This window comes from Convolutriloba macropyga, chromosome 3 (assembly GCF_964194025.1).
Source record: "Convolutriloba macropyga chromosome 3, txConMacr16.3, whole genome shotgun sequence".
Classification (NCBI taxonomy): Eukaryota; Metazoa; Xenacoelomorpha; order Acoela; family Convolutidae; genus Convolutriloba; species Convolutriloba macropyga.
In genome coordinates, this window is record NC_134470.1 from 23,705,013 (window position 1) to 23,731,705 (window position 26,693).

The 26,693-nt window shown below is 34.0% G+C and overlaps 1 protein-coding gene across 5 annotated transcripts in view; it reads left to right on the forward strand.

The window, feature by feature from the left end:
- The window catches only part of LOC142336083 (syntaxin-binding protein 1-like), a 631,753-nt gene that overhangs the window by 369,716 nt on the left and 235,344 nt on the right, over positions 1-26,693 (forward strand). The window contains exon 1 of one of the 5 annotated variants that reach the window (XM_075384602.1): positions 21,521-21,524. The exons of the other annotated variants lie outside the window; for them this stretch is intronic. The gene's annotated coding sequence lies outside the window, so the exon portion shown is untranslated. Of the gene's footprint in view, positions 1-21,520; positions 21,525-26,693 lie in introns of those variants that run through there. 5 annotated transcript variants of the gene reach the window in all.

Below are 26,693 nucleotides of genomic sequence, written 5' to 3' on the forward strand. Positions count from 1 at the left end.
AATGCGTTTGAGAACTTTATTGTTCTGCTGATGTCTTTTAGGCTTAGAGAAAGAAAATTCATATTTGAGGTTGTTGCTGATTCTCAATTGGCTTTTTCAATTTCCGATTCATATGACTCATCTCGGTAGATGTTTTCGTCAATAGGCATCCCGATTGACATTTTCATTTTGCGAGTCACATGACTCGTCTTGTTCTATCTTTTTTTCAATAGGAATCCTTTTTTTGCTGTTCAATATTTCAACCTTGAGATTTTTTACGCCGATATTTTTCTAGGATAACCAATTCCAATCGCTGGCAATTAATTCCTTACGTTTTTTGGGCCATCATTTTGTTTTTTTTTTGGTTTTCGTATAAATAAGTTCAGTGTTTTCATAGCCAGAACTTTTAAAGGGAATGTTATGTTTAGAATTTTGAGCAGCCCTAAGCTTGAAAGAACATAAAACACATCTAGTCGAATATCTAGTAATGGCGGAGAATGACATGGTATTGTTACTTCATGCAGTCAACATGGGAATAACAGCAGTTATAGAACCTGGTGAGAAACGCATTTCAAGTTCCAGCGTAAAACAAAATTATTGAACACCCTTGAAATTTCCCCAATAAAAAGGGTAGATTTTCTCTGCTTAGACTGCTTTTTAGCAGCAACCGACATCATCTCTGGGAGAAGACACAACTTTGAAGCGGGAAGCTGATAACAGTAGCATTGGCTGTAATTGAACATCGTTTGAATATTGTAAATCTGAGATTTTCACTCATTCAGTTGTCCAGGTTTGCATGGTTCTGATTGCCTTTGCAGTTTTCACATTTGCATATATTGTGTCAGAATAATTATTTTCCTCTGTGTATCGATTGCAAAACAATGAAAAAGTTTTTAAGACACTGTTTTTTTAAATAAGGATCTCTCATTTTTTTAAAACATTTTAAACACTAGTTTGTACAGCTTTTCTTAGTTAAAAAAATCTTTTTGTAATTTTGTACTGATCATCGGTTTGCATAAAACATCTTAGTCATGCAAATTTAATGCGTTTGAGAACTTTATTGTTCTGCTGATGTCTTTTAGGCTTAGAGAAAGAAAATTCATATTTGAGGTTGTTGCTGATTCTCAATTGGTTTTTTCAATTTCCGATTCATATGACTCATCTCGGTAGATGTTTTCGTCAATAGGCATCCCGATTGACATTTTCATTTTGCGAGTCACATGACTCGTCTTGTTCTATCTTTCTTTCAATAGGAATCCTTTTTTTGCTTTTCAATATTTCAACCTTGAGATTTTTTACGCCGATATTTTTCTAGGATAACCAATTCCAATCGCTGGCAATTAATTCCTTACGTTTTTTGGGCCATCATTTTGTTTTTTTTTTGGTTTTCGTATAAATAAGTTCAGTGTTTTCATAGCCAGAACTTTTAAAGGGAATGTTATGTTTAGAATTTTGAGCAGCCCTAAGCTTGAAAGAACATAAAACACATCTAGTCGAATATCTAGTAATGGCGGAGAATGACATGGTATTGTTACTTCATGCAGTCAACATGGGAATGACAGCAGTTATAGAACCTGGTGAGAAACGCATTTCAAGTTCCAGCGTAAAACAAAATTATTGAACACCCTTGAAATTTCCCCAATAAAAAGGGTAGATTTTCTCTGCTTAGACTGTTTTTTAGCAGCAACCGACATCATCTCTGGGAGAAGACACAACTTTGAAGCGGGAAGCTGATAACAGTAGCATTGGATGTAATTGAACATGGTTTGAATATTGTAAATCTGAGATTTTCACCCATTCAGTTGTCCAGGTTCACATTTGCATATATTGTGTCAGAACAATTATTTTCCTCTGTGTATCGATTGCAAAACAATGAAAAAGTTTTTAAGACAATGTTTTTTTAATAAGGATCTCTCATTTTTTTAATACATTTTAAACACTAGTTTTTTATACAATTTTTCTTAGTTAAAAAAAACTTTTTGTAATTTTATGTACTGATCATCGGTTTGCATAAAACATCTTGTCATGCAAATTTAATGCGTTTGAGAATTTTATTGTTCTGCTGATGTATGTTAGGCTTAGAGAAAGAAAAGTCATATTTGAGGTTGTTGCTGATTGTCAATGGGCTTTTTCAATTTCCGATTCGTATGACTCATTTCGGTAGATGTTTTTGTCAATAGGCATCCCAATTGGCATTTTCAATTTGCGAGTCACATGACGCGTCTTGTTCTATCTTTTTTTTCAATAGGATTCTTTTTTTTGCTTTTCAATATTCTGACCTTGAGAATTTTTACGCCGATATTTTTCTAGGATAACCAATTCTAATCGCTGGCAATTAATTCTTTACGTTTTTTGGGCAATCTTTTTGCTTTTTGGTATTCGTATAAATAAGTTCAGTGTTTTTATAGCCAGAACTTTTAAAGGGAGTGTTATCTTTAGAATTTTGAGCATCCCTAAGCTTGAAAAAACATAAAACACATCTACTTGAATATCTAATAATTGCGGAGAATGACATGGTATTGTTACTTCATGCAGTCAACACTGGAATAACAGCAGTTATAGAACCTGGTGAGAAACGCATTTCAAATTCCAGCGTAAAATAAAATTATTGAACACCCTTGAAATTTCCCCAATAAAAAGGGTAGAATTTCTCTGCTTAGACTGTTTTTTTTGCAGCAACCGACATCATCTCTGGGAGAAGACACAACTTTGAAGCGGGAAGCTGATAACAGTAGCATTGGCTGTAATTGAACATCGTTTGAATATTGTAAATCTGAGATTTTAACTCATTCAGTTGTCCAGGTTTGCATGGTTCTGATTGCCTTTGCAGTTTTCACATTTGCATATATTGTGTCAGAACAATTATTTTCCTCTGTGTATCGATTGCAAAACAATGATAAAGTTTTTAAGACACTGTTTTTTTAAATAAGGATCTCTCATTTTTTTAATACATTTTAAACACTAGTTTGTACAGCTTTTCTTAGTTAAAAAAATCTTTTTGTAATTTTGTACTGATCATCGGTTTGCATAAAACATCTTAGTCATGCAAATTTAATGCGTTTGAGAACTTTATTGTTCTGCTGATGTCTTTTAGGCTTAGAGAAAGAAAATTCATATTTGAGGTTGTTGCTGATTCTCAATTGGCTTTTTCAATTTCCGATTCATATGACTCATCTCGGTAGATGTTTTCGTCAATAGGCATCCCGATTGACATTTTCATTTTGCGAGTCACATGACTCGTCTTGTTCTATCTTTTTTTCAATAGGAATCCTTTTTTTGCTGTTCAATATTTCAACCTTGAGATTTTTTACGCCGATATTTTTCTAGGATAACCAATTCCAATCGCTGGCAATTAATTCCTTACGTTTTTTGGGCCATCATTTTGCTTTTTGGTTTTCGTATAAATAAGTTCAGTGTTTTCATAGCCAGAACTTTTAAAGGGAGTGTTATGTTTAGAATTTTGAGCAGCCCTAAGCTTGAAAGAACATAAAACACATCTACTCGAATATCTAGTAATGGCGGAGAATGACATGGTATTGTTACTTCATGCAGTCAACATTGGAATAACAGCAGTTATAGAACCTGGTGAGAAACGCATTTCAAGTTCCAGCGTAAAATAAAATTATTGAACACCCTTGAAATTTCCCCAATAAAAAGGGTAGATTTTCTTTGCTTAGACTGTTTTTTAGCAGCAACCGACATCATCTCTGGGAGAAGACACAACTTTGAAGCGGGAAGCTGATAACAGTAGCATTGGCTGTAATTGATCATGGTTTGAATATTGTAAATCTGAGATTTTCACCCACTCAGTTGTCCAGGTTTGCATGGTTCTGATTGCCGTTGCAGTTTTCAAATTTGCATATAATGTGTCGAACTATTATTTTCCTCTGTGTATCGATTGCAAAACAATGATAAAGTTTTTAAGACACTGTTTTTTTAAATAAGGATCTCTCATTTTTTTAATACATTTTAAACACTAGTTTGTACAGCTTTTCTTAGTTAAAAAAATCTTTTTGTAATTTTGTACTGATCATCGGTTTGCATAAAACATCTTAGTCATGCAAATTTAATGCGTTTGAGAACTTTATTGTTCTGCTTATGTCTTTTAGGCTTAGATAAAGAAAAATCATATTTGAAGTTGTTGCTGATTTTCAATTGGCTTTTTCAATTTCCGATTCATATGACTCATCTCGGTAGATGTTTTCGTCAATAGGCATCCCGATTGACATTTTCATTTTGCGAGTCACATGACTCGTCTTGTTCTATCTTTTTTTCAATAGGAATCCTTTTTTTGCTGTTCAATATTTCAACCTTGAGATTTTTTACGCCGATATTTTTCTAGGATAACCAATTCCAATCGCTGGCAATTAATTCCTTACGTTTTTTGGGCCATCATTTTGCTTTTTGGTTTTCGTATAAATAAGTTCAGTGTTTTCATAGCCAGAACTTTTAAAGGGAGTGTTATGTTTAGAATTTTGAGCAGCCCTAAGCTTGAAAGAACATAAAACACATCTACTCGAATATCTAGTAATGGCGGAGAATGACATGGTATTGTTACTTCATGCAGTCAACATTGGAATAACAGCAGTTATAGAACCTGGTGAGAAACGCATTTCAAGTTCCAGCGTAAAATAAAATTATTGAACGCCCTTGAAATTTCCCCAATAAAAAGGGTAGATTTTCTTTGCTTAGACTGTTTTTTAGCAGCAACCGACATCATCTCTGGGAGAAGACACAACTTTGAAGCGGGAAGCTGATAACAGTAGCATTGGCTGTAATTGAACATGGTTTGAATATTGTAAATCTGAGATTTTCACCCACTCAGTTGTCCAGGTTTGCATGGTTCTGATTGCCTTTGCAGTTTTCACATTTGCATATATTGTGTCAGAACAATTATTTTCCTCTGTGTATCGATTGCAAAACAATGATAAAGTTTTTAAGACACTGTTTTTTTAAATAAGCATCTCTCATTTTTTTAATACATTTTAAACACTAGTTTGTACAGCTTTTCTTAGTTAAAAAAAACTTTTTGTATTTTTGTACTGATCATCGGTTTGCATAAAACATCTTAGTCATGCAAATTTATTGCGTTTGAGAACTTTATTGTTCTGCTTATGTCTTTTAGGCTTAGATAAAGAAAAATCATATTTGAAGTTGTTGCTGATTTTCAATTGGCTTTTTCAATTTCCGATTCATATGACTCATCTCGGTAGATGTTTTCGTCAATAGGCATCCCGATTGACATTTTCATTTTGCGAGTCACATGACTCGTCTTGTTCTATCTTTTTTTCAATAGGAATCCTTTTTTTGCTTTTCAATATTTCAATCTTGAGATTTTTTACGCCGATATTTTTCTAGAATAACCAATTCCAATCGCTGGCAATTAATTCTTTACGTTTTTTGGGCCCTCATTTTGCTTTTTGGTATTCGTATAAACAAGTTCAGTGTTTTTATAGCCAGAATTTTTAAAGGAAGCGTTATCTTTAGAATTTTGAGCAGCCCTAAGCTTGAAAGAACATAAAACACATCTACTCGAATATCTAGTAATTGCGGAGAATGACATGGTATTGTTACTTCATGCAGTCAATATTGGAATGACAGCAGTTATAGAACCTGGTGAGAAACGCATTTCAAGTTCCAGCGTAAAATAAAATTATTGAACACCCATGAAATTTCCCCAATAAAAAGGGTAGATTTTCTCTGCTTAGACTGTTTTTTAGCAGCAACCGACATCATCTCTGGGAGAAGACACAACTTTGAAGCGGGAAGCTGATAACAGTAGCATTGGCTGTAATTGAGCATGCTTTGAATATTGTAAATCTGAGATTTTTACCCATTCAGTTGTCCAGGTTTGCATGGTTCTGATTGCCGTTGCAGTTTTCACATTTGCATATAATGTGTCAGAACAATTATTTTCCTCTGTGTAGCGATCGCAAAACAATGAGAAAGTTTTTAAGACACTGTTTTTTTAAATAAGGATCTCTCATTTTTTTAATACATTTTAAACACTAGTTTGTACAGCTTTTCTTAGTTAAAAAAAACTTTTTGTGTTTTTGTACTGATCATCGGTTTGCATGAAACATCCTAGTCATGCAAATTTAATGCGTTTGAGAACTTTATTGTTCTGCTGATGTCTTTTAGGCTTAGAGAAAGAAAAATCATATTTGAAGTTGTTGCTGATTTTCAATTGGCTTTTTCAATTTCCGATTCAAATGACTCATCTCGGTAAATGTTTTCGTCAATAGGCATCCCGATTGACATTTTCATTTTGCGAGTCACATGACTCGTCTTGTTCTATCTTTTTTTCGATAGGAATCCTTTTTTTGCTGTTCAATATTTCAACCTTGAGATTTTTTACGCCGATATTTTTCTAGGATAACCAATTCCAATCGCTGGCAATTAATTCCTTACGTTTTTTGGGCCATCATTTTGCTTTTTGGTTTTCGTATAAATAAGTTCAGTGTTTTCATAGCCAGAACTTTTAAAGGGAGTGTTATGTTTAGAATTTTGAGCAGCCCTAAGCTTGAAAGAACATAAAACACATCTACTCGAATATCTAGTAATGGCGGAGAATGACATGGTATTGTTACTTCATGCAGTCAACATTGGAATAACAGCAGTTATAGAACCTGGTGAGAAACGCATTTCAAGTTCCAGCGTAAAATAAAATTATTGAACGCCCTTGAAATTTCCCCAATAAAAAGGGTAGATTTTCTTTGCTTAGACTGTTTTTTAGCAGCAACCGACATCATCTCTGGGAGAAGACACAACTTTGAAGCGGGAAGCTGATAACAGTAGCATTGGCTGTAATTGAACATGGTTTGAATATTGTAAATCTGAGATTTTCACCCACTCAGTTGTCCAGGTTTGCATGGTTCTGATTGCCTTTGCAGTTTTCACATTTGCATATATTGTGTCAGAACAATTATTTTCCTCTGTGTATCGATTGCAAAACAATGATAAAGTTTTTAAGACACTGTTTTTTTAAATAAGCATCTCTCATTTTTTTAATACATTTTAAACACTAGTTTGTACAGCTTTTCTTAGTTAAAAAAAACTTTTTGTATTTTTGTACTGATCATCGGTTTGCATAAAACATCTTAGTCATGCAAATTTATTGCGTTTGAGAACTTTATTGTTCTGCTTATGTCTTTTAGGCTTAGATAAAGAAAAATCATATTTGAAGTTGTTGCTGATTTTCAATTGGCTTTTTCAATTTCCGATTCATATGACTCATCTCGGTAGATGTTTTCGTCAATAGGCATCCCGATTGACATTTTCATTTTGCGAGTCACATGACTCGTCTTGTTCTATCTTTTTTTCAATAGGAATCCTTTTTTTGCTTTTCAATATTTCAATCTTGAGATTTTTTACGCCGATATTTTTCTAGAATAACCAATTCCAATCGCTGGCAATTAATTCTTTACGTTTTTTGGGCCCTCATTTTGCTTTTTGGTATTCGTATAAACAAGTTCAGTGTTTTTATAGCCAGAATTTTTAAAGGAAGCGTTATCTTTAGAATTTTGAGCAGCCCTAAGCTTGAAAGAACATAAAACACATCTACTCGAATATCTAGTAATTGCGGAGAATGACATGGTATTGTTACTTCATGCAGTCAATATTGGAATGACAGCAGTTATAGAACCTGGTGAGAAACGCATTTCAAGTTCCAGCGTAAAATAAAATTATTGAACACCCATGAAATTTCCCCAATAAAAAGGGTAGATTTTCTCTGCTTAGACTGTTTTTTAGCAGCAACCGACATCATCTCTGGGAGAAGACACAACTTTGAAGCGGGAAGCTGATAACAGTAGCATTGGCTGTAATTGAGCATGCTTTGAATATTGTAAATCTGAGATTTTTACCCATTCAGTTGTCCAGGTTTGCATGGTTCTGATTGCCGTTGCAGTTTTCACATTTGCATATAATGTGTCAGAACAATTATTTTCCTCTGTGTAGCGATCGCAAAACAATGAGAAAGTTTTTAAGACACTGTTTTTTTAAATAAGGATCTCTCATTTTTTTAATACATTTTAAACACTAGTTTGTACAGCTTTTCTTAGTTAAAAAAAACTTTTTGTGTTTTTGTACTGATCATCGGTTTGCATGAAACATCCTAGTCATGCAAATTTAATGCGTTTGAGAACTTTATTGTTCTGCTGATGTCTTTTAGGCTTAGAGAAAGAAAAATCATATTTGAAGTTGTTGCTGATTTTCAATTGGCTTTTTCAATTTCCGATTCAAATGACTCATCTCGGTAAATGTTTTCGTCAATAGGCATCCCGATTGACATTTTCATTTTGCGAGTCACATGACTCGTCTTGTTCTATCTTTTTTTCGATAGGAATCCTTTTTTTGCTTTTCAATATTTCAACCTTGAGATTTTTTACGCCAAAATTTTTCTAGGATAACCAATTCCAATCGCTGGCAATTAATTCCTTACGTTTTTCGGGCCATCATTTTGCTTTTTGGTATTCGTATAAATAAGTTCAGTGTTTTTATAGCCAGAATTTTTAAAGGGAGTGTTATCTTTAGAATTTTGAGCACCCCTAAGCTTGAAAGAACATAAAACACATCTACTCGAATATGTAGTAATTGCGGAGAATGACATGGTATTGTTACTTCATGCAGTCAACATTGGAATAACAGCAGATAAAGAACCTAGTGAGAAACGCATTTCAAGTTCCAGCGTAAAATAAAATTATTGAACACCCTTGAAATTTCCCCAACAAAAAGGGTAGATTTTCTCTGCTTAGACTGTTTTTTGGCAGCAACCGACATCATCTGTGGGAGAAGACACAACTTTGAAGCGGGAAGCTGATAACAGTAGCATTGGCTGTAATTGAACATGGTTTGAATATTGTAAATCTGAGATTTTCACCCATTCAGTTGTCCAGGTTTGCATGGTTCTGATTGCCGTTGCAGTTTTCACATTTGCATATAATGTGTCAGAACAATTATTTTCCTCTGTGTAACGATCGCAAAACAATGAGAAAGTTTTTAAGACACTGTTTTTTTAAATAAGGATCTCTCATTTTTTTAATACATTTTAAACACTAGTTTGTACAGCTTTTCTTAGTTAAAAAAACTTTTTGTGTTTTTGTACTGATCATCGGTTTGCATGAAACATCCTAGTCATGCAAATTTAATGCGTTTGAGAACTTTATTGTTCTGCTGATGTCTTTTAGGCTTAGAGAAAGAAAAATCATATTTGAAGTTGTTGCTGATTTTCAATTGGCTTTTTCAATTTCCGATTCAAATGACTCATCTCGGTAAATGTTTTCGTCAATAGGCATCCCGATTGACATTTTCATTTTGCGAGTCACATGACTCGTCTTGTTCTATCTTTTTTTCGATAGGAATCCTTTTTTTGCTTTTCAATATTTCAACCTTGAGATTTTTTACGCCAAATTTTTTCTAGGATAACCAATTCCAATCGCTGGCAATTAATTCTTTACGTTTTTCGGGCCATCATTTTGCTTTTTGGTATTCGTATAAATAAGTTCAGTGTTTTATAGCCAGAATTTTTAAAGGGAGTGTTATCTTTAGAATTTTGAGCACCCCTAAGCTTGAAAGAACATAAAACACATCTACTCGAATATGTAGTAATTGCGGAGAATGACATGGTATTGTTACTTCATGCAGTCAACATTGGAATAACAGCAGATAAAGAACCTAGTGAGAAACGCATTTCAAGTTCCAGCGTAAAATAAAATTATTGAACACCCTTGAAATTTCCCCAACAAAAAGGGTAGATTTTCTCTGCTTAGACTGTTTTTTGGCAGCAACCGACATCATCTGTGGGAGAAGACACAACTTTGAAGCGGGAAGCTGATAACAGTAGCATTGGCTGTAATTGAACATGGTTTGAATATTGTAAATCTGAGATTTTCACCCATTCAGTTGTCCAGGTTTGCATGGTTCTGATTGCCGTTGCAGTTTTCACATTTGCATATAATGTGTCAGAACAATTATTTTCCTCTGTGTAGCGATTGCAAAACAATGAGAAAGTCTTTAAGACACTGTTTTTTAAATAACGATCTCTCATTTTTTAATACATTTTAAACACTAGTTTGTACAGCTTTTCTTAGTTAAATAAAACTTTTTGTGTTTTTGTACTGATCATCGGTTTGCATAAAACATCTTAGTCATGCAAATTTAATGCGTTTGAGAACTTTATTGTTCTGCTGATGTCTTTTAGGCTTAGAGAAAGAAAAATCATATTTGAAGTTGTTGCTGTTTTTCAATTGGCTTTTTCAATTTCCGATTCATATGACTCATCTCGGTAGATGTTTTCGTCAATAGGCATCCCGATTGACATTTTCATTTTGCGAGTCACATGACTCGTCTTGTTCTATATTTTTTTTCAATAGGAAACCTTTTTTTGCTTTTCAATATTTCAACCTTGAGATTTTTTACTCCAATATTTTTCTAGGATAACCAATTCCAATCGCTGGCAATTAATTCCTTACGTTTTTTGGGCCATCATTTTGCTTTTTGGTATTCGTATAAATAAGTTCAGTTTTGTTATAGCCAGAATTTTTAAAGGGAGTGTTATCTTTAGAATTTTGAGCAGCCCTAAGCTTGAAAAAACATAAAACACATCTACTCGTATATCTAGTAATTGCGGAGAATGACATGGTATTGTTACTTCATGCAGTCAACATTGGAATAACAGCAGTTATAGAACCTGGTGAGAAACGCATTTCAAGTTCCAGCGTAAAATAAAATTATTGAACACCCTTGAAATTTCCCCACTAAAAAGGTTAGATTTTCTCTGCTTAGACTGTTTTTTAGCAGCAACCGACATCATCTCTGGGAGAAGACACAACTTTGAAGCGGGAAGCTGATAACAGTAGCATTGGCTGTAATTGAACCTGGTTTGAATATTGTAAATCTGAGATTTTCACCAATTTAGTTGTCCAGGTTTGCATGGTTCTGATTGCCGTTGCAGTTTTCACATTTGCATATAATGTGTCAGAACAATTATTTTCCTCTGTGTAGCGATTGCAAAACAATGAGAAAGTTTTTAAGACACTGTTTTTTAAATAACGATCTCTCATTTTTTAATACATTTTAAACACTAGTTTGTACAGCTTTTCTTAGTTAAATAAAACTTTTTGTATTTTTGTACTGATCATCGGTTTGCATAAAACATCTTAGTCATGCAAATTTAATGCGTTTGAGAACTTTATTGTTCTGCTGATGTCTTTTAGGCTTAGAGAAAGAAAAATCATATTTGAAGTTGTTGCTGATTTTCAATTGGCTTTTTCAATATCCGATTCATATGACTCATCTCGGTAGATGTTTTCGTCAATAGGCATCCCGATTGACATTTTCATTTTGCCAGTCACATGACTCGTCTTGTTCTATCTTTTTTTCAATAGGAATCCTTTTTTTTTGCTTTTCAATATTTCAACCTTGAGATTTTTTACGCCAATATTTTTCTAGGATAACCATTTCCAATCGCTGGCAATTAATTCCTTATGTTTTTTGGGCCATCATTTTGCTTTTTGGTATTCGTATAAATAAGTTCAGTGTTTTTATAAACAGAATTTTTAAAGGGAGTGTTATCTTTAGAACTTTGAGCAGCCCTAAGCTTGAAAGAACAAAAAACACATCTACTCGAATATCTAGTAATTGCGGAGAATGACATGGTATTGTTACTTTATGCAGTCAACATTGGAATAACAGCAGTTATAGAACCTGGTGAAACGCATTTCAAGTTCCAGCGTAAAATAAAATTATTGAACACCCTTGAAATTTCCCCAATAAAAAGGGTAGATTTTCTCTGCTTAGACTGTTTTTTAGTAGCAACCGGCATCATCTCTGGGAGAAGACACAACTTTGAAGCGGGAAGCTGTTAACAGTAGCATTGGCTGTAATTGAACATGGTTTGAATATTGTAAATCTGAGATTTTCACCCATTCAGTTGTCCAGGTTTGCATGGTTCTGATTGCCGTTGCAGTTTTCACATTTGCATATAATGTGTCAGAACAATTATTTTCCTCTGTGTAGCGATCGCAAAACAATGAGAAAGTTTTTAAGACACTGTTTTTTTAAATAAGGATCTCTCATTTTTTTAATACATTTTAAACACTAGCTTGTACAGCTTTTCTTAATTAAAAAAAACTTTTTGTATTTTTGTACTGATCATCGGTTTGCATAAAACATCTTAGTCATGCAAATTTAATGCGTTTGAGAACTTTATTGTTCTGCTGATGTCTTTTAGGCTTAGAGAAAGAAAAATCATTTTTGAAGTTGTTGCTGATTTTCAATTGACTTTTTCAATTTCCGAGTAATATGACTCATCTCGATAGATGTTTTCGTCAATAGGCATCCCGATTGACATTTTCATTTTGCGAGTCACATGACTCGTCTTGTTCTATCTTTTTTTCAATAGGAATCCTTTTTTTGCTTTTCAATAATTCAACCTTGAGATTTTTTACGCCGATATTTTTCTAGGATAACCAATTCCAATCGCTGGCAATTAATTCCTTACGTTTTTTGGGCCATCATTTTGCTATTTGGTATTCGTATTAAAAAAGTTCAGTGTTTTTATAGCCAAAATTTTTAAAGGGACTGTTATCTTTAGAATTTTGAGCAGCCCTAATCTTGAAAGAACATAAAACACATCTACTCGAATATCTAATAATTGCGGAGAATGACATGGTATTGTTACTTCATGCAGTCAACATTGGAATAACAGCAGCTATAGAACCTGGTGAGAAACGCACTTCGAATTCCAGCGTAAACTAAAATTATTGGACACCGTTGAGTTTTCCCCAATAAATAGGGTAAAATTTCTCTGCTTAGACTGTTTTTTATCAGCAACCGACATCATCTGTGGGAGAAAACACAACTTTGAAGCGGGAAGCTGATAACAGTAGCATTGGCTGTAATTGAACATGTTTTGAATATCGTAAATCTGAGATTTTCACCCATTCAGTTGTCCAGGTTTGCATGGTTCTGATTGCCGTTGCAGTTTTCACATTTGCATATATTTTGTCAGAACAATTATTTTCCTCTGTGTATCGATTGCAAAACAATGAAAAAGTTTTTAAGACACTGCTTTTTTAAATAAGGATCTCTCATTTTTTTAATACATTTTAAACACTAGTTTGTACAGCTTTTCTTAGTTGAAAAATCTTTTTGTAATCTTGTACTGATCATCGGTTTGCATAAAACATCTTAGTCATGCAAATTTAATGCGTTTGAGAATTTTATTTTTCTGCTGATGTCTTTTAGGCTTACAGAAAAGAAAGACATATTTGAGGTTGTTGCTGATTGTCAATTGGCTTTTTCAATTTCCGATTCAAATGACTCATCTCGGTTGATGTTTTTGTCAATAGGCATCCTAATTGGCATTTTCATTTTGCGAGTCACATGACTCATCTTGTTCTATCTTTTTTTCAATAGAAATCCTTTTTTTGCTTTTCAATATTTCAACCTTGAGATTTTCTTACGCCGATATTTTTCTAGGATAACCAATTGTAATCGCTGGCAATTAATTCTTTACGATTTTTGGGCCATCATTTTGCTATTTGGTATTCGTATAAAAAAGTTCAGTTTTTTTATAGCCAGAATTTTTAAAGGGAGTGTTATCTTTAGATTTTTGAGCAGCCCTAAGCTTGAAAGAACATAAAACACATCTACTCGAATATCTAATAATTGCGGAGAATGACATGGTATTGTTACTTCATGCAGTCAACACTGGAATAACAGCAGTTATAGAACCTGGTGAGAAACGCACTTCGAACTCCAGCGTAAACTGAAATTATTGATCACCCTTGAGTTTTCCCCAATAAAAAGGGTAGATTTTCTCTGCTTAGACTGTTTCTTAGCAGCAACCGACATCATCTTTGGGAGAAGACACAACTTTGAAGCGGGAAGCTGATAACAGTAGCATTGGCTGTAATTGAACATGGTTTGAAAATTGTAAATCTGAGATTTTCACCCATTCAGTTGTCAAGGTTTGCATGGTTTTGATTGCCGTTGCAGTTTTCACATTTGCATATAATGCGTCAGAACAATTAATTTCCTCTGTGTAGCGATTGCAAAACAAGGAAAAAGTTTTTAAGACAATGTTTTTTAAATAAGGATCTCTCAATTTTTGAATACATTTTAAACACTAGTTTTTACAGGTTTTCTTAGTTAAAAAAACTTTTTGTAAGTTTGTACTGATCATCGGTTTGCATAAAACATCTTAGTCATGCAAATTTATTGCGTTTGAGAACTTTTTTGTTCTGCTGATGTCTTTTAGGCTTAGAGAAAGCAAAGTCATATTTGAGGTTGTTGCTGATTGTCAATTGGCTTTTTCATTTTCCGATTCATATGACTCATCTCGGTAGATGTTTTTGTCAATAGGCATCCTAATTGGCATTTTCATTTTGCGAGTCACATGACTCATCTTGTTCTATCTTTTTTTCAATAGAAATCCTTTTTTTGCTTTTCAATATTTCAACCTTGAGATTTTCTTACGCCGATATTTTTCTAGGATAACCAATTGTAATCGCTGGCAATTAATTCTTTACGATTTTTGGGCCATCATTTTGCTATTTGGTATTCGTATAAAAAAGTTCAGTGTTTTTATAGCCAGAATTTTTAAAGGGAGTGTTATCTTTAGATTTTTGAGCAGCCCTAAGCTTGAAAGAACATAAAACACATCTACTCGAATATCTAATAATTGCGGAGAATGACATGGTATTGTTACTTCATGCAGTCAACACTGGAATAACAGCAGTTATAGAACCTGGTGAGAAACGCACTTCGAACTCCAGCGTAAACTGAAATTATTGATCACCCTTGAGTTTTCCCCAATAAAAAGGGTAGATTTTCTCTGCTTAGACTGTTTCTTAGCAGCAACCGACATCATCTCTGGGAGAAGACACAACTTTGAAGCGGGAAGCTGATAACAGTAGCATTGGCTGTAATTGATCATGGTTTGAATATTGTAAATCTGAGATTTTCACCCACTCAGTTGTCCAGGTTTGCATGGTTCTGATTGCCGTTGCAGTTTTCAAATTTGCATATAATGCGTCAGAACAATTAATTTCCTCTGTGTAGCGATTGCAAATCAAGGAAAAAGTTTTTAAGACAATGTTTTTTAAATAAGGATCTCTCAATTTTTGAATACATTTTAAACACTAGTTTTTACAGGTTTTCTTAGTTAAAAAAACTTTTTGTAAGTTTGTACTGATCATCGGTTTGCATAAAACATCTTAGTCATGCCAATTTATTGCGTTTGAGAACTTTTTTGTTCTGCTGATGTCTTTTAGGCTTAGAGAAAGCAAAGTCATATTTGAGGTTGTTGCTGATTGTCAATTGGCTTTTTCATTTTCCGATTCATATGACTCATCTCGGTAGATGTTTTTGTCAATAGGCATCCCAATTGGCATTTTCATTTTGCGAGTCATATGACTCGTATTATTCTATCTTTTTTTCAATAGGAATATTTTTTTTGCTTTTCAATATTTCAACCTTGAGATTTTTTACGCCGATATTGTTCTAGGATAACTAATTCTAATCGATGGCAACTAATTCTTTACGTTTTTTGAGCAATCATTTTGCTTTATGTTATTCGTATAAATAATTTCGGTGTTTTAATAGCCAGTACTTTTAAAGGGAGTGTTATCTTTAGATTTTTGAGCAGCCCTAAGCTTGAAAGAACATAAAACACATCTACTCGAATATCTAATAATTGCGGAGAATGACATGGTATTGTTACTTCATGCAGTCAACACTGGAATAACAGCAGTTATAGAACCTGGTGAGAAACGCACTTCGAATTCCAGCGTAAACTGAAATTATTGATCACCCTTGAGTTTTCCCCAATAAAAAGGGTAGATTTTCTCTGCTTAGACTGTTTCTTAGCAGCAACCGACATCATCTCTGGGAGAAGACACAACTTTGAAGCGGGAAGCTGATAACAGTAGCATTGGCTGTAATTGAACATGTTTTGAAGATCGTAATTCTGAGTTTTTCAACCATTCAGTGGCCCAGCTTTGCAAGGTTCTGATTGATGTTGCAGTTTTCACATTAGCATACAATATGTCAAAACATATAATTTCCTCTGTGTAGCGATTGCAAAACAAAAGAAAAAGTTTTTTAGGATTTGGTTTTTTAAATAAAGAATTCCCTTATTTTGAATACAGTTTAAACACTAGGTTGTATAAGTTTTCTTAGTTAAAAAACTTTTTATAAGTTCTTACTAATTGATTTTCCGTCACATGTAATTCTCCTCTGATATTTTGTTTAGTCGCATTCTCTTGCTTACACTAAGAGTTGGACATATTGACGTCATATTTACTTTTTATCAAAACCATAGGGTACAGTACGTCAATGATTTCAATATAACCGCCTATTTCAGACTTGTTTTGTACACTTAAGCAGTAGGAATATTCATCTGATAGTGATATGATTTGTTCATGAGGAATGTTGTTTTTGATTACTATGAAAACTCAGCCATGTCTTGTTTTACAATTATCTATTGTTTCTCTCTTTTTTGATATCCGTTTAACAAAGGATCTGCCGATGGATTATCACATGTTGATCAGGTTTTCGGTAAGCACAAAACATCGTATATGTGCGAATTTATTGCGTTTGAGAACTTTATCCTCCTGCATAAATTTATTTAGCTTCGAGAGTTAAAAGTCATAGATGAAAGTGTTGCTGGTTGTCAATTGGTAATTTCATTTTGCGAGTTCAATGACTCATCTCGGAAGTTGCTTTTTTTCAAAAGGAATCTTTTATCTGCTTTTCAACATTTCATCCATGGAATTTTTTACGCGGGTTTCTTTTCAAGGATAACAGATTCTAATTGCTGGCAATTAACTCTTTACGCTTTTTAGGCATTAGTTTTGTGTTTTAGGATCCCTAAACTTAATTTCAGAGTTTACATAGACAAACTTGTCGTAGGGAGTGTAATCTTAAGTTTCTGCGCAGGCCTACGTTTGAAACACATACAGTCTTCTTTGGAATAAGAGAAATGAGAAATCATCCTGAGACTTGCAGTCCCAATTCGGTCATTAAAAATTAATGAAGACCATTCAGAGGTCCCTAATACAATGTGATGGCAGATTTTCTCTGCTTAGATTGTTTTCTCGCAGCAGCCAATTTCATCTGAGGGACAAGAAACAACTTTGAAGAGAGAATGTGATTATAGTTATTTTGTTTGTAGTAGATTATGATTTGAAAATCGTAATTCTGGGTTTAGCAACAATTCAGTTGTTCTGATTTGAAAGGATCTGATTGCTGTTGCAGTTTTAACACTCACATATAATTCTTCTATACCTTTCTTTTCCTCCCTCTGTGTAGCAATTACACATTCGTCGGAACATTGGTCTGTTAGTATTGTAAGCTCAAGAGGAAGGTTGTTTTTGATTACTTTGAGTACTCAGTCATGTCTTGTTTTACAATTGTCTGTTGTTTCACTGTTTTTTTCGTATAATTGATACTTGTTTACCTAAAGGGCTGCCGATGGCTTATCACATGTTGAGCAGGTTTCCAGTAAGCATAAAACAACACAATCATGCAAATTTAATGCGTTGGAGGGCTTAGCTCTTCCGCTTCTTTCTATTAGACTTCGAGAAGTAAAAGTTATAATTGAGAGTGTTGCTGATTGTCAATTGTCATTTCCATTTTGTGAATCGCATGACTTTACGTGGTGGATGTTTTACTTCAATAGGAGTCCTTTTTGTGATTTTCAATGGTTTAACCATGAGATTTTTACGCGGATATTTTTCGAGAACAACCGATTCTAATCGCTGATAACTAATTTTTTACGTTTCTTAGTCATTCAATTTGCTTTTTGGTATCCGTACAAATAAGTTCAGTGTTTTTAAAGACAGAGTTTTTAAAGGGAGTGTTATCTTTAGATTTTTGAGCAGCCCCAATTTTGAAAGAACTTAAAACACTTATACTCCAATATCCATCAACTGCAAAAAAAGACATGGTATTATTAATTCGTTCAGTCTACATTGGGATAAGAGAAGTGACAGAACCTGATAAGAATGGCACTCGCAACTCTAGCGTTAAAAAAAAATGGAAACCATTCAGCGGTCAGCAATTTTTTGAGAGGGCAGTTGTTTTCTGCTTGAACTTTTTTCTCGCAGAAGCCGACATCATCCTAGAGAAACGACACAACTTTGAAGTGGGAAGATTATTTATTAAAATTGGTTTTAATAGAGAGTGTTTTGAAGATCGTAATTCTGTGTTTAGCTCCCGTTCAATTGTCCAGCTTGCAAGATTTTGGTTGCTGTTGCGGTTCTCACTTTCGCATATAATGCGTCAATGCATTTGTTTTCCTCTGTCAACCAATTGCAAAAAAATTGTATTTTTAACACATTGTATTTTTAAATAAAGTTTTCTTATTTTTTGAAAACATTCAAGCACTAGTTTGTACAAAACTTTGTTAGGTATAAAAATAATAACAGTTACTACTAGTCGATTTCTGCATAGGTATAGTTTTCCTCTGCTATGCTGTCGAGTAGTACTGTCTGGAATGCAATAAAAAATCAACAGATCGACGTCAGTTTTACTTTTCCTCACAGTCATAAGGTATCTTAACTCATGCCCTTCAATATAACCGCCTATTTCAGATTTATTTTTTTTAATTAAACAGCCTGAACATTCGTGTGTTAGTGCTTTAAGAAAAGGGGAATGTTGTTTTTGTTTACAATGAGTACTCAACCATGTCTTGTTCAAAGTCACAGAAAGAGAACCTTCTGATCTTAGTATTTGCATTGGTAAAATCCTCGAAACCTTGTTTTGTCAAAAACAGATTTTGAGCCATTTCAAACGATTGAAAAAAACTTTGTACACAATAGATGTGAAGAGATTTACTTCGTTTAAAAGACTGTTTAAGAAGCAGCTAGGACAGGTGATAATTCCTTGTTTGTCTTTACTTTCACGTTGCCTATGGCAGCAGTGCCCGTTTTTTTATCAATGCACAAACTAAGATCAGATGTTTCTGTTTCTGTGACTTCGAACAAAATCATGGACTGACATTAACTCGGAACTGATTTTAATTCACAATTTTTATCACTCTTCCGAATCTCATAGCAGATATTCAAAAAGTGCATGTAGAATTCTTTATCAGTTTCATTCGCTGCCAAACAAGTGTTGTATGAATCTTTCTGCTTGGGAATGATTTCAGTTCATTATCGATACGTCTAATATCATTTGATCATTTATGCATTTGTCTTGGGTTTCCAACGCTTTGATTAAAATTTTTTCATTATTAGTTTTGCTGACTCTTTGTAAAAAGAGCATATATTTTTGCCCTTAATGTCTAAAATTTTTAAAATCCGCCTATAGTTGCGATGACTTCCTTTGAAACACACTCTCGTAAAAAAATTTATATCAAAGATATTCCTAACCCAAACAGTTATGATAGGTGCAAACTTTTAAGCTTGTCAGAAGAATATTTTCAAAAACTTCACAAATGGAATCGAAATCATTGTTAATTAACTCCTTTTTTTGTATTTCAGTATAGAATTGATGAGAAAATTATCAAATTTTTGAATTGCATTGTAAAAAGTTTTGTGTCTCTATATTGCTTTGTTGGTTTTAAACTCACCCAACCTTTTCTCAAAATTGATAAAATAATGGCCTCTCAATTTTTTGTCATCAAGGATAAAAATTTCAGCCCGTAAAAAAGTTCAGAAAATGCAACAATTAAGACAAGTTAAAGATCTTCTAACAACTGTGATGGGAAATACTTCATTCATTGAAAATCAATTACTTGAGATACAGTCTTTGTAAAAACTTTATAGGTTGAATTTCTTGAAAGATGTCTACATCAACATAAATTACAATGGGATTATTAGTCAAATGACTTCAAAGAAAACATCCAATAAATCAGCAAACTTGATTTCATTGACTACGTTTGCATAATAAAAAATGAGTATCATAATTTTATAACTGTTGATGTCAATTTGCAATGTGAAACACTTATCAAATTTTGTTGACATTCATAATTTTGTCATTTTTCCCGCAGCTATATCAAAACACCGCCACCGGTGTATTCGCAGCTCCTCGCACAGTATATTTTACAGCCGCACAAAAGATGGTTTTCATGTTCTTCAAGGTGAGAGAGTCATGTCTCTGTAAGAAACCGTATTTCAGGTGGAGAGTCAAGAATTAATACAAGGAGCGCACATTTACATACAGGAGAGACAAATGTTGTACGAGTTGATTTCAATTACTTTGCGCTAATGCATGCTCAGTCTAGTGGAGTTAAAAAGGGGGCTGTTATTTTGGCGAAGCAGCGTTTAACATCTTTCATAGAGCACTGTTCATCAATAAAATCTTGAATTTGCCCATTGAACTAATATATCATTTGATTTTCATTCCACACGTAATAGTGCCTTCTTTGTTGCAGATGGAAAATATAAGTTGATCTTGGTGCAACATTTGAAATAAATTGATTGTTGCCGTTCTTCAGATATGCGAAAATGGCTCAACGGGGGGATAGAATTTAGTTCCTCTTTCCTCCTCAAAGCTAATTTCCAACACACCTAAAAAACGTACTGTTATTAGTTACGCTGAGCTATTATTTCTGGATGATAAGCGATGAGCTATTGAGATAACATTAAACTGCATTTCTGTTTCTAAACACGTCGATATCTCACGAACAGTTCTCATTGTTGTATGTGCTTGATCTGGGATCAGTTCGTTGTCGTGTGTAGTGCTGTTTTTCAGCTAATTCAGTAATTCTGACATTTCCAATTAGATTGTAGGACTAGCAGCTCCGATGCATATAGTGTCTCAACCTTGAACATCTTCACGTCTAAGCTCCGTGGAACTGTTTGAAAACTTTCATCTCTTATCTCAATCACTGCTTGCTTCACAGTTCTTTTGATGGTGGCATTCAATTTGACAGATACGCTTCCATCACGTCAGGAATACTGTTCTTCGGGGCGTCCGGGATGCTTGATCGTCCTTTTCCCAGACAATACTCAACTGTATTGCTTTGTGGGCTTAATTCTGTGCATGGTCATTCATTATCTGGGTGGTTGATTTATGTTATTTTGTGTTATGTTTGATTTTATGTGTTATTTTGAGTTATGTTATGTTATTCTGACTTGCTCATACCAAATCAACATTATAAAAAGTGATCAAGTTCTACTCACAACAATTATCTTTCGCGTTTTTGAACAGTGCAAAGCAAATTTAATTTTTTCAGTTAGTTAAATAGGGATCAAAATTAATCTTTGATTCATCCTTTATGATGAAGTTTACCGGAGGACTTAAAATGGTTACATCAATGAGTGTTAATGTTAGAATCTATTTTTTGTTTACTCGTTCTTAAAATGGCTGTCAATTTATTGTGATCCAAGAAAAAAACTCGAGGTTGTTTTATATATTATAAAATGAAACAATTAAGATGGTTGATGGCTTGTCATTAGTTAAAAAGCTAATCGCTTCCTTTAATAAAATTCCATTTTTTTGCGACACGTCCTTTGTAGTTCCTTGTGAGTTGATTTTCTTTAAACATTTCTATATCAAATTAAATTACGATTGGATTATTAGTCTTATTAAATTTCTCCGGAAAAACGTCCAACAATTCAACAAACTCATGTTTTTCGTCTTTGTTGGAAAAAAAATTAGTAATTTAAAAATATAACTGTTGATCTCATTTTGAAAAAAAATGATTCATCAAATTTCGCTAACATTTCTCAATGTATTGTCATTTTCTCCCGCAGTTGTATAAAAACACCGTCAATCCTGGCGCGGTTTCTTACACTGTATTTTTTTTCAGCCGCATACAAGATAAATTTCATATTCTTCAAAGTCAGAGAGCCATCTCTGTAAAAGAACCCATATTTCAGATGGAGAGTCAAGACTTGTTTACAAGGAGCGCATATTTACAAGCCGGACGGACAAACTGCTTTCAATTACATTGCGCTCACGCAGTTTAAGTTTAGTGGAGTTACAACGGGCCGTTGCTATTTAGCCGAAGCAGCTTTTAACATCTTTCATAGAGTACTGCTAATAAATAACACATTGATATTATACATTTAACTAAAATATCTTTTGATTCTCATTCCACATTTAAAAGTGCCTTCTTTAGCCCCCCAGGAGTAGATATGTTCATTTTGGTACATCATTTGAAGTAAACTGAGCGTTGTTTTGTAATGTTTTCAGATGTGTTAAAATGGCTCAGCTGGGGAATAGATTTTAGTTCCTTTTTCCTCCTCAGAAGTTATTTTCCAGTGCACCTCAAAAAGACGTACAATTATTAATTACGCTGAGATATTTTTCTTGTATGATAGGTGATGAGCTATTGAGATGACATTAATCTGCATTCCTGATTCTGAACACGTCGATATCTCAAAAACAGTTCTCATTGTTGTCTGTGTTTGATCTGAAATCAGTTTGTCGTCGTGAGTACTGCTATTTTTCAGCTAATTCAGTAATTTAATTTCATGTCAATTGTAGTACAAGCATTTCCGTTTCAGATAGTGTCTCAACCTTGAACTTCTCCACTTCATCGGAAAACTCCCGTGTAACTGTTTGAAAAGTTTAATCTCCTTTCTTAAACACTGCTTGGTTCGGAGTATCTTCGATGGTGGAATTCATTTTGACAGATATACTTCCGACACGTCAGGGATACTGTTCTTCGGGACGTCGGGGATAGTTGATCGCTTTTTTCTAAGATGATATTTACCTGCGTCGCTTTGTGGGCTTAATTCTGTGCACGGTCATTCATTATCTGGGCAGATGATGGGTGTGTTATTTTGATTTGCTCATACCAAAAATCAACATTATTAATAGTGATCTTGTTCTTCTCTGGAACTGTTTAATAAGTTTATCACAACATTTATCTTTTGAATTTTTACCCAGTTCAAATTTAATTTTATCATTTAGTTAAATAAGGATCGAAATTCGTTTCTAATTCATCATCTACGATAGAGTTTTACCAGAAGACTTAAAATGGTTATTTCGATGTGTGTTAATGTTAGAACGTGTTTTTTGTTTGAAATAAAAAAGTAATTGGTAAGAATTAGAGACATAATCATTCAGCAGCACATTTAAAAGTTTCAGATATATTTAAAACGCTCTCGTCAAAAAAAAATGAGAAAACAAAAATTTTCATAATCCAAATGATTATGATAGCCGCACATTTGATCAGCTTTGTCGGGAAAATTTTTTCGACTAAAATCTCCGGATGATACAAACTCACTGTTAAGTAACTCCCGCAATTTTGTTTTTCATTTTTGAATTGATGGGCAAGTTCTTGAATTTTTGTCTTGCATTTCAAAAATTTTGAGTCTGTCTTTATATTGTTTTGTTTGTATATAATTCACCCAACCGTAGTACCATTCAAAATGGATAGGATAACGGTCTGAAAAATTATTGTGATCAAAATTGGACTGTTCAAGTTGTTTTAATTTTTAGAAAGAGAAATAATCCAGACAAATTGAAGATTTTTCAGCAACTCTAATAAGATTTGCTTCATTTGTATATGCAAGACACACTCTTCAAAAGAATTAGATAACAAAGATATTCATAATACAAATGATTATATAAAATCAGGAAATAAAAATCATCATCTTGAATAGTGATAAAGGATATATTTTGATGCATTTGTTCAGTATCTATTAGTCAAGACAATTCTTAAATTCTTTTAAAAACAAATGCACTTTTATTATTGTGAACTATGGTATTGATTTCACTGGAATTGATAGGGACTAAAAGAATAAGTTTTTGTATTTCGTAGTGAATTATAGACAAAAAATAGATAATCATTCTGATACAAAGATACATTTCATCAAGGATCCATGCCGTGCTCAAATTCAAACTATGGGTGAAAGAAGTTCATGCTTGGCAAGCATCGGACAGAGTTAGTCTGTTCATTAAATTATACATCAGCCTATTGATCAATCCGCGGCTCAATATTTGGACCAGCCTCTAAAACAAAAAGAAAGAAATGAGTATTGTAAGTTCCGCAATGTTACCCAAGTTGAGGCGCCATCCGGAAGTGACCTCTGATCAGACCGTGCCAGACGAAAGTAACCTCTGATCAGACCATCCCAGACCAACGTATCCTCTGATCAGACTAAAGGGCGCTCGAAACACCGTGTGCGCTCTAAGTGCGCTCGAAACGCTCTCTGATCAGACCTTTCCAGTCGGAAAGGACCTCTGATCAGACCAAAATCAGACCATTGTCCAGACAATTGTGCGACCATGGCCCAGACCAAACCCAGACCATCGTTCAGACGATTGTGTGCTCATAGTCACTTCTGATCAGACTAATGTGCGCTCAAAAGTCACTCCTGATCAGACTATTGTGCGCTCGAAATCACCTCACCGCACGAAATTTGTTATAATATATTCATTTCATACAAAATGATGTTTGCATTATTAAATTCATCTAAAGAAAAGACCATTCTAAAAGTTATAATGCTAACGAAAAGAAAGCCCAACTGCTGAGAAAAAATTTATTTAGTATACATTGGTGCATATTTTGAACTCAATGGATGAATTAAGACAGCTTTCCATATAAAACATCGTATTCTACAGTTAAAGATAATTTCCTTGTAAGGGGACTGGCATGTTCTATCAGCTGTACCCTCATGTTTCTGATCAAAAACATCAGACTCTAGATGTGTCTCTGATCAGAATGCTGCTTTTTGTTGCCTCTTGGCAGAGCCAACATCTCTTGGTAAAAAAACAAAAAATCGAAAAAAAAATTAGCACGAAATGACCTCTGATCAGACTGACTAATGTGCGCTTGAATCCACCTCTGATCAGACCATTACCATTCTGAAGTGACCTCTTATCTTACCATCCCCAGACCGAAGTGACCTCTGATCATACCATCCCCAGAACGAAGTGACCTCTGATCATACCATCCCCAGAACGAAGTGACCTCTGATCATACCATCCCAGACTGAAGTGACCTCTGATCATACCATCCCCAGACCGAAGTAACCTCTGATCCTACCATCCCCAGACCGAAGTGACCTCTGATCATACTGTTGTGCGCTCGAACCAAATCCCAGACCCTGTAATTTTGGTCTGGGAACACACCGTGTGCGTTGGACTTGGTCTGATCAGAGGTCACTTCGGGATGGCACCTCAACCTGGGTAATTATGATGCTAGGTCTAAATATATTAAAACAAGAAAACATAAAGTAATTTCTGCCAAAATATTTGAGATATTGAAATGGAGCATAGAAAAAAAACATAGAAACTGAGCATAGAATAAATGGAGTATAGAGCATAGAAAAATTTAGAACACAATATGTATTATAATAAAATAATTTGTTTGTAATGATCATAAAGATACAACAGTATAATCGAGAAGAATTGATCTCATTTAGACTATACCTGTTAGATCTTATGATAAAACACAAATTGTAAATTAAAAGCTGCTGAGTAGTACATGCGTTAGTTATTTAGTGAATGCAAGAACATGCAAGGATATGATAAAATAAGTAACATATAATAAAATAAGCCAAGACCTAACAAAAGAAGTATGGGATCTTTTCCGTTTGTGCCCCGCCTCCAGTACGTTATGCCCCCCCCCCCCCCCCCATTACACAGCACGTGCCTTTACATGGTAAATTATGTAAAAATAATGCACGTGCTTCTGGGGGGGGGGGGGGGGGGGGGGGGGAGGGGTGGGTGCAAATAATATGCACCCACTAAGCTGGGGGGGGGGGGGGGGGCACAAACGGCAAACGGTAAAGATCCCAAATATGTATAATCATATGTTTTCCCTAAGGGTAGATCATGGCCTGAAAAATTTTTAATCAAATTATAACTTTATAGCATTTTGATGATCATTTTGGTGTGGTGCCCAGTGAACTGAATTTACTAAATCTTGGTAAATCTCGCCAAGATCTTTACATGGTATTTACCATGAAGATATCACGATTTGTACGAACTTATGTCCTGCTAACCCGGGTCGACTTCGAATGGTAAACTTGTAAGAACTTGCAAGGTTTTTTGGAAGAAAAACTTGCAAGTTCTTACAAGTTTACCAATCAACTTGTAAGTTCTTACATGTTAACCATTCGGCTTGCAAGTTCTTACAAGTTAACCATTCGGTCTCGACCCACGAAAATTAACTCTGATAGATTAAGAATTTTTAATAAGCTTATAATATTCTTATTTTAATGGAACAAATTTGTTTTAAAATTCCCTCCATGTGACTATTTCTAAAGATTCAAATAGACATGATTACAATTCATATTTAAGTTACATCAGGAACAAATATTTTTTGGTTCGAATCATTCAAAACGATTCAAAAGGACTGAATATTGTGCATCAATATTAACCTGTGTGATGTGTAAAAGATGTATTAATCTTGTTAAGATAGCCCTGAAACATAAATACCATCACTGTTTAAGATGTTCATTAATTAGTGAACGTGCTTTAAATTAACATTTCAAAATTATCTAGTGGTCGAAAAAGTGCTGCTGCTTTTTGATTCTGATAAATACCTCGAAACCTTGGGTGAATATAAGAAAAAAAACGAATTACAATGTTTGCAGTGTTTGAAATTATGACAATAAAGATTATAAAGGTATATATACCTTTCAAAGATTTTTTTATTTATTAAAAGTGATTATCATAAGACATTTTAGTATTTAGAAAGTTGAGACGAAAAATATTGTGGGGCGGCTGTTACTGAGGGGTTTCTTAAATAGATTAACCTATTCAAATCATAAACTTTGCGAATTATTTAAATCTGCATATCA